This window comes from Thermobia domestica, chromosome 4 (assembly GCF_964235325.1).
Source record: "Thermobia domestica chromosome 4, izTheDome1.hap1.1, whole genome shotgun sequence".
In the NCBI taxonomy this organism is placed as follows: domain Eukaryota; kingdom Metazoa; phylum Arthropoda; class Insecta; order Zygentoma; family Lepismatidae; genus Thermobia; species Thermobia domestica.
Genome location: NC_137457.1, coordinates 252,091,374 through 252,107,123, shown reverse-complemented (window position 1 = coordinate 252,107,123; position 15,750 = coordinate 252,091,374). Strand labels below are relative to the sequence as shown.

Sequence of the window (15,750 nt, the reverse complement as noted above, 5' to 3'; positions counted from 1 at the left end):
GAATTTAGATGTCTAAAATCCTACTCGCAGTAGGCGAAAGTCACAGGAAAAGTGAATTATATTCTAGCAAAAAGTGGAGCAAGACTGGCGTGTAAGCAGTCATGACAATGCCAAATCAAATGACCTAAACATGCATGATCAAATAGTGTTTAACAGTTTTGAGAAAGTTGGTTACAAAAAGAAGTTGGCGTTTCGATGCCACATGATCTGATTCAAATACATTTACTCGATCGAATTTCTATTTACGAATTTCTATTGAAACTTAACAAATTCGAGGCATTTCTGAAGCAGTTGATTACGAGTGATGAAAATTGGATAATATATCATAACAATGTGCGAAAAAGTTAATGGCTCCACAGTTTGTTGTCAAGTCGGCATTGACTCTCAGGAAGGTTATATTATGACTTTGGTGAGATTGGAGGGTACTGTACATCACGAGCTGCTGCCACCTGGCAGAACAATATACTCGGACGTGCACTGTCGACAATTAGCGCGATTGCACTTATTAATTCAAAAGAAACGGCCGGAACTGATTAACAGAAAGGGTGTCGTATACCACGCACACAACGCCAGACCGCATACACCTTTGCGAGAACTTGGCTGGAAGGTTTTAATGCATCCACCATATCAGAACTCCCTGAATGGTGTTAACCCTTTACGGTTCACTATCTTTTCTGTCTGTTTCCGGCACTGCTTGCAAAATAATGTATCAACAGACTACCTTCCGCGTAAAATTTACCAGAGTGTCACCAGGAGGCAATAGCTTCTCTAGATCGCGGAAAGCATGTACACAAATAACCACAAGTAACAATACCTAAAAATAATAGTCTTCAAACGCAATAGGCAAGATCAAAACATGTGTAACCATATGGTAACAAAAACTCGTTAAGGGTTAAGTTAGTTTCAAAAGAGACCTGTGAAAAGCACCTGTCACAATTATTTTTACCATAAGTCACAGAAGTTCTATAGTTACCGAGAAAATGACAAAGGGTCATCAAACGAAATGGTGCATTTTCTCGTCTCATAATGTTATTTTCAAATTACAATACGTATATTTTCAATTTTGACAATAAGTTTATTCTTAAGTTTCAATACTTTTTTAGACAGCCTCATACGTAAATAAGTTAACACTAAATCAATTCACTATACGAAATCAAGTTAAAAGTGCAATAGACGCACTACTTGTTTGCCTGTTCTTTGTGTGGCTATACGTGCTGTGCTAGAAAGGAGCGTTCTCGCACTTCAGATTAGTATAATTATCAGGAGACAACATCTGCTGTTCGCGAAGGGTATTGTGGCACGAATCATACATTTTGTGAAGAGATGTTTTGGCATGAGTCGTTATGATGCTTCACCGTAGGGTCAAGGGTTCTACACGTTTCTTCTCCGTTCTTCAGATCATGGGTCAGAGATATTTATTCAATTCATTTCATTCAACATAATATGTAATGATTTGCACTTTACGATATATCATTCACCATTTTAGATTTTGAACAAGTAGCAATACCGTATATTCATTGCGTGAAAAACTTTGGTTACTGTGCCGTGATCAATATTGAAACCGGAAGTGTTAGTAGATTTATGTTCAGTGGTAGGGCGTTCATCTCTGGTGCTTGGGGTCCCGGGTTCGATCCCAGCCCCCGCCAAGTGAACTTTGTGGTGGACAAACACCGTGTGCGTGGGTTTTCTCGGGGTTCTTCTGTTTCCTCCTTTTTTCATTCCACCATTTCATTTACTACTCATTATCACCGTCTCCTTTAGCCTAACCGGCATAACCGTGGGACGTAAAACTCAAAGATTTGATTTCATTTTTTTTTAGATTTATGTTGTTTCTGGTTTTAGTAGAGAAACTAGAATGAAGATGATATATTCTTGGGATGCTTAATTGATTCAGAAAACCCCTTCTTGCTATCTATTTAAGATTTTACTATGTGACGAACAACATTAAAACTGGAAGCGGTTGATTTCTGCCACTTCCAGTTCGATAGAAGATTAAGAGACAAAAATGATACCTATTCTTAGAACGCTAAATCGATTCCAACAACTAATTCTTGCTATTCCTTACTATAGTTTTTTCATTATGCAGTGCAATATTGAAACTGGAAGTTAGTGGATTTCTGTTATCTGTAGTTTCAGTGGAGAGTTAAGATGGAGATGAGATGTGTTCTTGGGACGCTTAATCTGTTGCAGAAAACCGGTTCTCGTTACCTATTACTGTTTTTACTTTATAGTGACCAACGTTAAAACATGAATTGGTTGATTACTACCACTTCCTCCAGTAGATGGAACACCTCCACCAACGAACTTGATACATTTGCTCACTATTTTTTAACAAAAATTGATATTATTCCAAATAATCCTTGAAACTTTTTTTCTCTCTTGTATGGATAGACAAACAAAAATTATTTATAAATGAGAGTAAAATTAAACCCCTTAAAAATGCACATTCTTATTACTTACCAAATTTCATTAAAATTTATTAAAAATATGTTAAATAAAGGTATGCATAAAATAAGTTTCTTTTTTCATTTTTATTTTCTATTGTGTTAAAATTTTGTACGATGGGGTGAAGGTTGGCAAACAGCTTTCGGTCTAGGGGCGACAAAACATTAAATCCGGTTTTAGTACACAATACGGAATCTAACGTTTAAGGTAATATTTAAGAATACATTGCCGAGCTAGGGACTCAGCATTTCCAGTTCTTGTAATGAAATTTTGATTATCTTCTCAGAAGGGATGGGTTGGTTAGTTGATAGCATCTCATGTAACACTGAGGCTATATAAGATGTGGGCCTACAACTTAAATGGGATCTGACGCACATGAGTTCCAACTCGGATTCGAATCTCGGTTTCTCGCGCTTAAAGCGCGTATGCTAACCAAGAGTTCTACTCGAAAGAGTTGTTTCGACACAAATCAAATACATTTTTATTAAGGGGTGTTTTGGCACCAAGTCGAACCTACCTGGAAACGTACATGTTCTAAAGGATACATGTTAATTAATTTAACCATACATTATGTTTGTTAGAAAATATTGTTTACAAAGAGAAACATGACAGAAGATAAACTGAATCTGTTTTCGCCTTGCAACTTCAGAGACACCGATTGTTAGAACTTTATTAAAGGCTACTACGGTATACGAATCCACCAAACGTTAATGTTTGTTACTTGCGTATGTTACAAAATTGGTTCCAACCTGAATCGCCGTAGCATTATGAATGAGATATTGTGTACATATACACACACGTTGGGAACAGTTTAGTGCGCTCGTATCATAACGCAGGATTTATAAACTTCATCAATTCTTATTACAGTCAGTATTCTCTGGGGAAATTTATGTGAAATACGAATCACGATGCGTTGATTACACATGGGGAAAACACGTTCCATGTTATGTGCACCGTAGATGGTCCATGCTTTTGTGTCGACTGTTTGTAAATTGCCCGATACATCATTCTGCGAGCCACATTTACGCAGAAATATCATCTGGTACATTACTGGTGGTACAAAATACATAGGTTGATTGAGGTCATTTTCACTATTAAGAAACAAGAAAGTTTACAGCATAATAATTCTTTCTTTATTTTTTCTCAATTAAAAAAAATCAAAATTCTACTCTATTATTACCGTTTGATGGGGAAAAATGTCCTAAGCTTATATTATATATATATATCAGTACATTTGAATCAAATTTAATTTTTTTAAAAATGCCTTTAGGCATCTGTGATGTGTATGAGGAACTGAATTAAACTATTGTGTTCAGCAAAACCGCTTTCTTTTAACGGAAACATAACATGAAATTTTAGGAAAGTATTGCTATTTCCACTGCCAGTTTCTCACTTTAGATAGTGTATATTCAGAACGGAGGGGGGTGCACCCCCTAAATCCGGCCCTGTATATATATATATATATATATATATATATATATATATATATAGATAGATAGATAGATAGATAGATAGATAGATAAATGATATGGGTGAGGAGAATAATGATTTTTTGTGAAAAGCTAAAAAATAATGTTATACGATTACTACCCCATCCATTAAGATTAAACTGATACTAAAGTATACATGAATCATACTTTTTATTATGATACTACTATCGCGTCAATTATCCGCTTCATTGGGTTAAAATAAGAAAAATTAGTAATATTTTTCGTTAGTCAGTCACTTTTTACTATTACTAAAGCGCTCTTAAATTAACAAGAACAAAGAAAATATATTGAAAATTCAGAAAATAATAAGTAATCCTATATAAATAAAAATTAAATATTACTATTGTGGGGTGAATTTGGATTTAAACGGCATCGGAAGTGTCACTGTTCATCTTAGTGATCTCGAAAGTTATGAATTCGACACTAATATCCGTAATTTTTTTTTATCATCGGAGCTGAATTTTTACCTAGGTATATCCCCCCCCCAACCTTTTGTGAAGAATGCCGCTATCAGCAGAGGGCGAGAAAATTCAAAATACATGCTTGGCAAAAAAAAAAAAAAAAAAGAAAGTCCGTAAGTATTCATTGGTGTTTGCTATGTCAATGATATTCAAAAATCATTATGCTTGTTTTAACTGTCAACTCATGCACGAGACTGTTGTCCTTTCGTTAAATTTACATTCCCCAGTCAGTGTTTACAGTGAGTGACTGTTCACCAGTGCTGATAGCGGCATACTTCACCAGTGCTGCTGTTGGTGATAAGACAGTGAGTCACAACTAGAGGAAAGAAAGGAGCTTGTGAGCCTTGACTGGATTAACCATTCATCCTACTTTATTTTACTTCACAACAACGAATTTCCAGTTGAATTTGTGAACAAAACACCTCCTAGAATATGACGTCATTCCTTAATAGTTTGACCCCTTTCTGCTCAAAAACACAAAACGCGCTTTGTTGTGTGTTATGGTATGCTAAAAGGGTAGCTATTCCCAAAATTTCAGATTTTTTATTTAGGCCATTGGAGATAATGGACAGTAAAATATGGCAAATTGGCATAATTTCCCAACTTTAAGATATTTTTTCAGTCCTTTGGGAGCAGCTACAGGTGTGCAAATTTTTGAGTATAAACGTATGACCCCGAACTACATGCATACAGAAATTCAGATCTCTACGTTAGTTTCTTCTTCTTCCCAAACATGTCTTCAATGTCCAAAAATGTTGCTACTGTAGGCCCTGATTTCACCCCTTTCAAGTGGTTTTAAGCAAAAATGTTAAGAGAACAAAGTTTTAGCTCTGCACAAGTTGGACACGTCCAGCAATTTTCAATTTGGTAGGACAAATACATGCTGAGATATTCAAAACAACGTAAACGCCTGAAATCGAGAAAACTCAAAATGGCGGCAGAAACTGCGTCGCAACGAAATGTTTTATCTAAATTGTGGTTTTGAAGTGCCCTTATATAGTATAAACATTCATGAAGAAAATAGATATTTTTTTTGAAAGGGTCGAGCGGCAATTTTTCTTTTTTCTCAATCACTTGGCATGGATTAACCCAGAAACAAGACACTGTAAGAATATGTTTAATGAGATAAAGTCGAAAATTAGATGAACTTTGTGTTTAACTAAATTATTATTCAAAGGTAAGACACATATCAATCGATAGATCACACCGAGGTGAAGAAAATGGCATACTTGAGGGTAAATTCTCATGCGTAGTTTTCGAGAAAATTGAAAAACCCATTTTTATTGCATTAAAAAGTGTGCGTGTCGTTCACTGCAAACTGACGCAATTTATAGATTTTATTCTGTTGGAAAATATTACGGTATTTATTTATTTATGTGGTCGGTCTAAGAAAGATAGAGATATCTTCCCTAGTTCGGCAGTTCTCATGCCTTGTGGTGGGATGTCTGAAATGGAGATACAGCAGTGAGATGACAACGCCCTTGTCATTTCTTTTCCCTTCCAAACTTTTCCGCATACAGGAGTATAGGGGAAGTACATATCCCTAATGGGAGAAGAAGCTTCGGACGATACTGAAATCAGCAATTAACTCGTGCCATTGAGTCAGAAAAAGTACGCGTTACCTTCTCAAGGTCTCATAAGTGGTTCGCCTAGTGATTGGCTTGGATTGCCGGCTCTACCGTGAAACAGCAGTAGTTACGGCCTTTCTTACGAATGTCGACTCACATGTAGCATTGGGTCTGGGAGAAAGTGGAGCTTCAACTTGTTCGTGGTATCTCAGCACAGAAATTTGAAGTCGTTGGGTGACGTCTAGTTTTCTATCACAGTGGGCGTATTCAAACTCCTACCAGTAGAGAACCGCCGGGCCTCCCGAACGACCATGTCTATGCAATCAGACAGTCTACATCAGTCACTGAGACCGGTAATGTAAAGTGCACCTCAGCGATAATTAGAGGGAGTTCATCGAAGCGTTTCAACGACAAAGAAGTGCTGAAGCAAGACATCAGTTCTGGACTGGCTGCACTCTCAGGTGGCAGCTTTTTACGCAAAAGGAATATGGAAACTTGTGCCACGTTACCAGAAATGTCTTGAGGTTCATAGTAACTATGTCAAAAACTAGTTGAAGTATATATGTACTTGTATATCAATCACAATAAATTTCTTCTCCTATTATTTTCTTGTTTTATTTTTAATATTGGCTCTTTTATTTTGCCAAATAAATAATCTACTCCAGTAGAATAAAAACTATGAACAGAATTAAATTGGCAACAAACGATATACATTTTAACGTCATATAAAAATTCATTTTTCTCTATTTTCTCGAAAACTACGCATGAGAACTGACTCTCAAGTATACCATTTTGTTCACCTCGATGTGGTCTATCGATTAATATGAGTGTTCTTGTCTTTATGTAATCTTACAGTTAAACTTTAAGAGATACTCATAATTTTTGTTATATCTGAATAACAATATTGAATACTGTCGCTTTGCTAATCCTATGATGAAAAGATTTATTAATCTACGAGGACCAGTTAAGAAGTTCCCGGAATTTCGTTATAACTATTTATTGCCACAATATAGGTACACACTCACTTATTCTCATTCAAATAGGCTTCTTGAGAACACACACAATTGTTTCACCACTCCTGCCCAGGGGCGGATCCAGGACCGACTTCTGGGGGGGAGGTGGGTTTCATACTGCTACTTTTAAGGGGTCCAAACTTTGGGATGTGTTTTATTTATATATATAAAATTAAAAAGTTTCCTCTTCTGGATCCGCCCCTGCTCCTGCCATTACTAGAAACAACGCTAAAAGTTCTATTTTGGTATGTTTCGAAGTCCAGCTGTCGTGTTCGTTTGGATGTCTTCTACGGTGGTAAAACGGCTCGCAGAAACGAGCATTCCCCTCCTCTACCAGCCTCCCTACTCACTGGATTTAGCACCAGCGAATTTCTGGCTCTTCCCTAAGATCATAAAGGGCCTAAAAGGTAACCATTTATTGTGGTAATAAATAGTTACAACGAAATTCCGGGAACTTTTTGACTGTTCCTCGTATACTTCAAAATTGTGCACGAGAATTTACACTCACCTACATAATTTTGTTTAGCTTAACGAAATCTATCAATTGTTATGTTTGAATAACTCTCCCCCCCCTCCCCGCTAAACTCTAATAACATTGTTGAATTACGTATTTCATATATACACATATTTCCAAGGATAGATAAGTCGATTGAGAAAACTCATTACCTCTTATTAAAACAGAAATAGCGAGATGGAGATAGCCGGTTGCCTTGTTTATAAAATCACCACCGTAACATATTGGTGTGTCAGGTTATCACACATTGCACACGCCGTGCTCTCCTTTGCTCCCATGACAGAGGACCGCAACATACATTGCCTATCAATCAGGAGTGACAACCTCTGTTAACGCTGTCAACATCACCTTTTCAGAGCCGCTCAAACGGGTTCTGTGCCGTTCGGATTAAGAGTTCTGCAAAGCCAGAGCCGTGTTGCACATTTATCATGCTTCACTTATTTCCCATACACGTTGTGGATATCTCCTTCACACATGAAACAGCCCGAAGCGAGTGGATTCTCTCTCTTTTTTGGAACTAACTATTGTACTAGATCATTCTCCACAACCAATATATATGCGAACTTTCATCCAGTTAGTTCTATTCTATTCTATTCTATTCATCTCTCTCGCGGGAGATTTTATAATTAAAAAGTCACAGCACTAAGGCCAAGTTGACTGCTTCACTAGAATTGTTTTAAATCTTTTTGTTGTTAATGTAATTGTAGAAGATGGCCCGTTCCAAAATGGACGAATTGGCCTGTTTCAAATAGTTCTGTTTCCACACTAGTTTGTGAATTAAAAAGGAAGGCAGAAGCGTAGAACATACAAAAAATTATGTATAACACTATGAAAATTGTAATACACTAAATTATGTCCAAAATTGAAATTGTTGTTAAAAATTAAATTGAAATAATTGAAGAGCATGACGCTCTATTGTGTAGAACATTCTACGCCATCTTGCCAACCGATCCAGTTAGTTGGAAAAAAACTGCTTGTCTCTACAGAAACAGTTTAATACAAACAATAGATTTTTTGACAATGCTCCAAAAATGATTCAGAGATATTTCATAAATAAATGTTGCATTAACATACATACAAGATGGTATACATTATTTTTCATTTAAAAAAAACTTCCAAGGGGTAGTTTAATCTTGGGAGTGTTTTTTAAATGATTTTTTCACAAACTACTCGTGCAACATAAACTATACTTCATAAATAATGTTCCATTAAGAAATTTACAATATGGTCGAGATTATTTTTCATTAAAAATTCACAGGGTAAAGTTTATTCTTGGGGTAAGTTATTTTCGGGCGATTTTCTCAAAAATGACTCGGGCAAGTTTGTTCACATTTCATTAAAAAATGTTCTATTAAGATACATGCAGTATGGAGTAAGTCATTTTTCATTTAAACATACACAAGGGGTAGTTTACTCTTGAGATAAGTTTTTATCTTTTTATTTAGGACGATTTTCTCGGAAACCGTTCTGTCCACATTTCATAAATAAATGTTTCATGAAGAAACCTACAAATGGTAGAAATTCACAAGGAATAGTCTAGTTTTGGGGTTTGCTTATTTAACGATTTTCACAAAAACAACTCTGGCAATTTCGTTCATATTTCGTAAATCAATGTTACATTAAGCTACTTACAATTATGGTGTAAATAATTTTTTCATTAAAAGATTTACAAGGGGCAGGTTACTCTTGGGGTGAGATTTTCTAGGTCGATTTTCGCAAAAATAATGCTGACAAATTCGTTCATATTTTGTAATAATGTTGCATTAAGATACCTAAAACATGGTGTGAATAATTTTTCATTAAAAAATTCACAAGGGCTAGTTTACCTTGTGGTGAGTTCTCTTTCGGACAATTTGCTTAAGAATGACTTAGACAATTTTGTTCATATTTTATAACGACTTAAACCACTTTGTTTCTATTTCGTAACAACTTAGACAATTTTTTCATATTTTATAACGACTTAGACAATTTTGTTTATATTTTATAATAACTTAGACAATTTTGTTCATATTTTATAACGATTTAGACAATGTTATTTATATTTTATAACGACTTAAACAATTTTGTTCATATTTTATAACAACTTAAACAATTTTGTTTCTATTTCATAACAACTTAGACAATCTTGTCATGTTTTATAACGACTTAGACAATTTTGTTCATATTTTATAACAACTTAAACAATTTTGTTTATATTTTATAAATACCTAGGTAAGTATTTCTACATGGTTACAGTCTTACCATCCGATATGAATTGTTTCACATGAATAAAAAATCCACGAAGGACAATATGCTCTTGGAGATGTCTTCTTCGGAACATTTTTCAGAAAGCGTCTATTTTGTTCATACAAATTTCTTAAATAAATGTTTCCGAAATAACTGAAACATGATATGACTCAATTTAAGAAGTGGTGGCGAGAAAATTTAATGCAGTGGCCGTACTGTTTTATTTTTACCTATAAATTGCCCTTCCGCACATCTAGTGGCTAGTGAGCGTTCTTTCCGTACACATGATCCTAAGTTCGAGTCCCAGTGCGAGAGCATTGAAATTTGAAACACTTCGGTGGTTCGGATTTCACCTTAAATTATAGGTCCATGTCTCATACAGCCTCAGTGCTGGAAAAGAAACGCTCAACTTCAATAAACAAACATAAATTTTAGGTAGCAACTCGTCCAAGATTAAAAAAAAAATTAATAAGCTATTTCAGAGGCTGATTCTTTCGCCCAAAGATCTGAGAGCTCAGTAAAGTTGTGTCACATATATTGTGTTCTGAAACTACTGTAACAAGGAAGTTCTTGAAAACAATTATTAGATTGCTTTCAAAATATTTTGTAAGTATTAAAACCTACTTTTCACAATTATCATATTTTTAGGCTTCTAGAATATGCTATGTATAAAGTATGTCTTATAAAGTCTTATAAAACAACTGTGTCTATGCATAAAGTATAGGAAGTCATAAAACGACTATGTCTACCTGTCTATGCATAAAGTATGCTAAGTCTTATAAAATGACTATGTCTATCTGTCTATGCATAAAGTAAGGGGAGTCATAAAACGACTATGTCTATCTGTCTATGCATAAAGTATAGGAAATTTTATAAAACGACTTTGTCTATCTGTCTATGCATAAAGTAAGGAAAGTCATAAAAGGACTATGTCTGTCTGTCAACAGACATCAAAGCAAAAAGGGTAGCAGATAGTTGAGGCTGGTTTTCCTATATGAAGTTTATGTCTCAAGAATAGATTCAAGAATGGAAAGTTCATCCTCTTCCTTCTACTCCAACCAGAAGTGGTAGAAATATACCATTTCCGGTTTTAATATTAATCACAATAGAGCAAAAATGGTAAAACAGAGCGACAAACTTTGTGTTTAAAAATATGGATTCGGAATCTCTAAAAATAGACCCCTTTCATTCATTATTACTCTATTGGAACCAGAAGTGACTGAAATTCACTGCAGCTTCGGGTTTTAATATTGAAGATGGTACACGTCCTTAAAACGCTAAATTGATTTTAAAAAGCTCTTCTCTGTCTCTATCTCCTATCATATTTTCTCTAAGGGAATCAATATTGAAGTCAGAAGTCGTAGTGGGTTTCTATCACTTACGATTTTAATAGAACATTAAGAATGAAGATGAAATGTATCCTTTAGATGCTTAATAGACTACGGAAAACCGCTTCTCGTTGTCTATTATTATTGTTTCTGCTCTATAATGATCAACGCTAAAGCTGGAAAAGTTTGAATTCTATCCCTCCCGGTGAATGCATCACCTCTATCAACGAACTCAATACCTAATTTTTGACTCTCCACACCCTGGCCAAAATTGATTTTCATGTATCACGCTGTTCTTGAGATTTATCGTCTCCCATGGACACATGGGCATACAGGTTAAATATAATAGGAGTTTTGGTTGGTAAATCAAATTCCTTGAAAACTATAATACGTCTGTTGATATATAACTATAACTATAATACGTCTGTCTTTAAACTATTATACGTCTAAATTGACATAAAGAGGTAGGGTTGTCTTTAAGACAAGAGTTGACTTTGTCTGAAAAATTATCGGGAAAGTTATCCTCGTCTCGGGAAGTATATCTGTTTTGCCTTGGCTTAGTGTCTCATCACGAAAATCCTGTCTCGCCTCGTCTCATCAGCAACCCCAGATATGAAAGGCTTTTGTATTTTATTTTAACGAAAGTTTAGCTTTAAGTTCTATTGACTTCTTCAAAATTACTTTAACGCCTCTTATTTTGAAAAGAAAAATTCCGTAAAGTTTCATCGATATATCCTATAAATTAGTTCTTACCACCTACACCTAATTTAAGTACACACGAATGTGAGTTCAAATTTTGCAAAGAGTACATAATCTTGGAGACAGACTTAAATAATAGTTTCAGGCCTCTTTTTATTTTAACCTCTGCTGTGAGGAGTTTCTGGCTCGATCCCAGAAGATATGGTTTTATGATGAACAACATAATCTCTTTATGCTTTCCCAGGTATTTCCCGTTTCTTCCCACATTGCCATTCCACCAATTATGTTATAATAATTCACTTTCATTAATCATCTGTCTCCTTTACTCTACAGATTTCATTTTTCATTTGTTACATTAATAGTAGATGCCATCCTTCTTAAACTCGGTGTTAAATTAAAGATATAAAGAAATATTATAAATAACTTACGTAATTAACATCAAATTTATATAGTATAAAAATAGAGAATCTACCTGATAATTAGGCGGCTCTCCTTCGATTGTTTCGCGTTCTACTTTGGTTTCAGTGTGGCTCTGAGGTTCATTTAGGTTTTCTAAAATGAAGTAGGGTAACCAGGGAAAGTTAAAGGAGCTGAATGTGATTTTAACTACGTCACCTCCATGACTACAGAAGCATCACCTGGTACGATCTCTAAGGATCGTAGCCGGCGATGACAGAAGTCACGAAAGTGTTAGTCCAGTCATTTTACAACTGAACCTAGAACAAATTGCAATAGAATTTCTGTTTACATTTTCTGGAAGACAATTTGTCCTAAAGAGTATATCAAAAGTTTACCAAAATCTACCGTGCCGTTTTCCGCCATTTTGAGTCGCCATATTGGCTTTCTTGTCAGCACTTTCCAGAGAAGTACCGGTAATAACTTCTCAATAAATTTACCTAGAGCCTTCGTTCTTGTGCCAAATTGAAGGTAATTATGTTAAATGTAACAGAGTTTGGTGTGCTTGCTACGTGGTGTCGCCATCTTTAAATATGGCGGCTAGACAGAAAAAATATTTTGTTCGTTTTTCTATAATACTTGCATGCCAAATAACTATAAAACCGTAGGAGAAACGGAAAAATATGTCGATACAAACGTTATAGAATGGAATCTGTTCTTTCTAAAGATGCTATAGCACGGCCAACAAGAGATGGTCTCTGACGTTTCTTACCACATGCGGTGGGACATTGCAGCCCCTACTTTGATACCGGTGTTACCAACTACGATCACTCTGTCTTATACTAGTGATCAAATTGTCACTACAGTTGCACCGAAAAAACCTTGACACGCGAGTAGTGGCAATGTCACTGCGAGCTGTCAGAGACGTTCTCTTACTGGACGCACTATAATATCATTGATGCATCTTGTAAACTAAGGAAGTTACTTAGTTTTAAGTATTTATTTATTTATATCGACTTATTTTACATATCGAGGTTAAGGCTATATGAAGCCTTGTCTAACACCTAAACATGATACAAAATTTAAAAAAAATCAAAAAATATAGTAAACAATAGCAAAAAAAAGTAAATGAGTAAAAAGAAACATACAAGAAACAGACGGTCACTTGAACACACACACACTCACAGACACACGTACACATAACACACACAAGTATCGCAGGCTGTTATGTTTTGGGACATGCATTCGGAAAACTAAGCAGAATTCGGAAAACTAAAACTTTCAATAGGAATAATTACAAATTAAAGTAGATTAAATTATATCATTTGGCCGAAAATACTTCAGTACATCATAGAAACGCTAGAGGTCCGTGTTGTCGCTAGGCCATGAGCTTTGAAGGAAGGGGCGGCGCTTAAAGGGTGAAAATAAATACTTAAATAATCATTTTAAATATCTAGAATATATAGCTTTCCCCTCTAAGATCAGAAAGGCTTCTTATAAGACTGATGGTGTTTCACTGCCTTCAACAAAATGTCTAACAACCACTTCCACAGACATTACAAGCATAAACGAATAGGCTACATGTTATGGAGGAGAGGAGACGAAACAGGAGTTGGAATGGAGAGTAGTTCTTTGACTACATTTTTCAAGTATTAATAATAACATATGAATAAAACTGTTCAATTTCAAGTGCCGCATAGTGTACTCATTTTTGTCATTACATTATGGCAAATGAAAGTTTAAGCAAAGCGCCTCAACATTTTAGCGCTCTGGTTTATATTACCACATTTTCATATGAATATTATACATTTAGATTTAATATCAGTTTCCAGACATACATCTTATAAAATAAATTGTTATAATTTCTTTAATGAAAATGATTAAACCTGGAACTGCAACATAATGAAAAGAAAATATCATGGATTTTTGTCTTCCTCTTTAATTCGATGTACCGGTATGTCTATATTTTTCTACTATCAGCAATCATCATCATCATCATCACTTTGAGCGCCTTGATCATCATGATTGACATTTAAACAGGCTATGCCGCGACATTGTCCACAAACTCTTGAACAACCAAGGCCTTGACATCGGCAAGAACAACGGGATGATGTACAGTCTGTTTTGCAGTTGCATCGTATCATCTCAAGAACAGTTGTAGGTGCTGGTGGCAAATCTGTCAGAAGGGGCATTAACTGGTTCTCCACTGTATGCCACCCCCACTGATTTGGATCCAAACTCTCGTTTCCTTTCCATAGCTGAACCTGATAAAAGACTGTGATATTTTGCCGCCGCTGATGTGGGTGGTAAGGATTCTGGCTGGATAGACCAAGTGTTCCTCGCAACCTTGTGGCTGAACTTTTTAGCACGGAGTACATCGAGACCATCATTTGTTGATCCTCCATAAACTTCAACAATAGCTTTTTCACCTGCTGTAATGACATCATCTTGACTTGATAAATGATTATTAAATACATTCGCATACGTTGGTAGGGCTGTCTTTTGCATAAGCATCTTTACTCCTCTACCTTTCGAGCTCCTCCGTGGCTAAGCGGTTAGCGTACTTGCCTTTGGCGTGGGAGACCCGGGTTTGATTCCCGGCGGGAGCTCATGTGGTTCGGATTACACGTTAATCAGTAGGTCCACGTCTCATATAGCCTCGCTGCTGAAAGGGACGCTAAACTAAAATCAACTCAATTCCTCTACCTTTCCCCACAACTATGATGTTGAGTCACATCTTAGAAGCGCATGTACAAACAGGAGGTTCTGGACTACCGTAGTACCTAAGGTGGCTTGTAGATGCAGAATATGTAACACCTGAGATTCCTTTGCATCCCGTTTTGAAAGAGGGAGTAAAAATACATTTCTGCATTTTGTAGTGACATGATGACACAGGAGAATAAGGATGTCAGTGTCATCAGCTACAATAATTACATCCTGCTCATGAGCGGCTTTCACTGCTGTCTGAACAATCAACACATCAGCGTCGTCTTTTGCGTATATACATTGATTTCCACATGCCTCTAAATGGTCACCTAGCATGCGAATGAAGCGTTGTTTGTTTCTTTTGTTCGCTAAAAAGTCGCTCTTTTTCACGATAAGTGGAGTGTTTTCACGTAGTATAGCATCAGGACAACCGGCATATTTATAACGGCGGTTGTGAGCTGCATTTTTGATGGAAGGTCCTCCACAATATCCGTCAAATACAATTACACTTTTCATAATGGTCATGCAGAGACTTGGAGTAGCTGTTACAAATATCTGAGAATGATTCCCCCTATATTCCATGGAAGTCTATGTAACAATGAACCACCGTCAAGAATGTATAGTGGATTTGATGGTTCAACTGCTGATGTTGCTTTAATGGCATGTCGAATGGCCTCAGCAAGGGTTGACTTGTTTGCCTGTCGTGGAAGAAGAGATGAGTCAAACAGCGATGCTGGATAGTTGCACAACTCATATTTAAAAAGATCATCTATTACTAGCTTCTGAGAATTTGCCAGAATGATCAGTCTTTGAAATAACAAGTCAGAACCAATTTTTTGGGAATCTTCATGTCCTTTTAGCTTCTTCTTTACTCCCATTGTCTTAAATGTGTATTCTTGTAATA

The 15,750-nt window shown here is 35.8% G+C and overlaps 1 protein-coding gene across 1 annotated transcript in view; it reads right to left on the bottom strand.

The window, feature by feature from the left end:
• Oatp26F (Organic anion transporting polypeptide 26F) overlaps positions 1-15,750 on the bottom strand; it is a 438,810-nt gene that overhangs the window by 154,498 nt on the left and 268,562 nt on the right. The window lies entirely within an intron of this gene.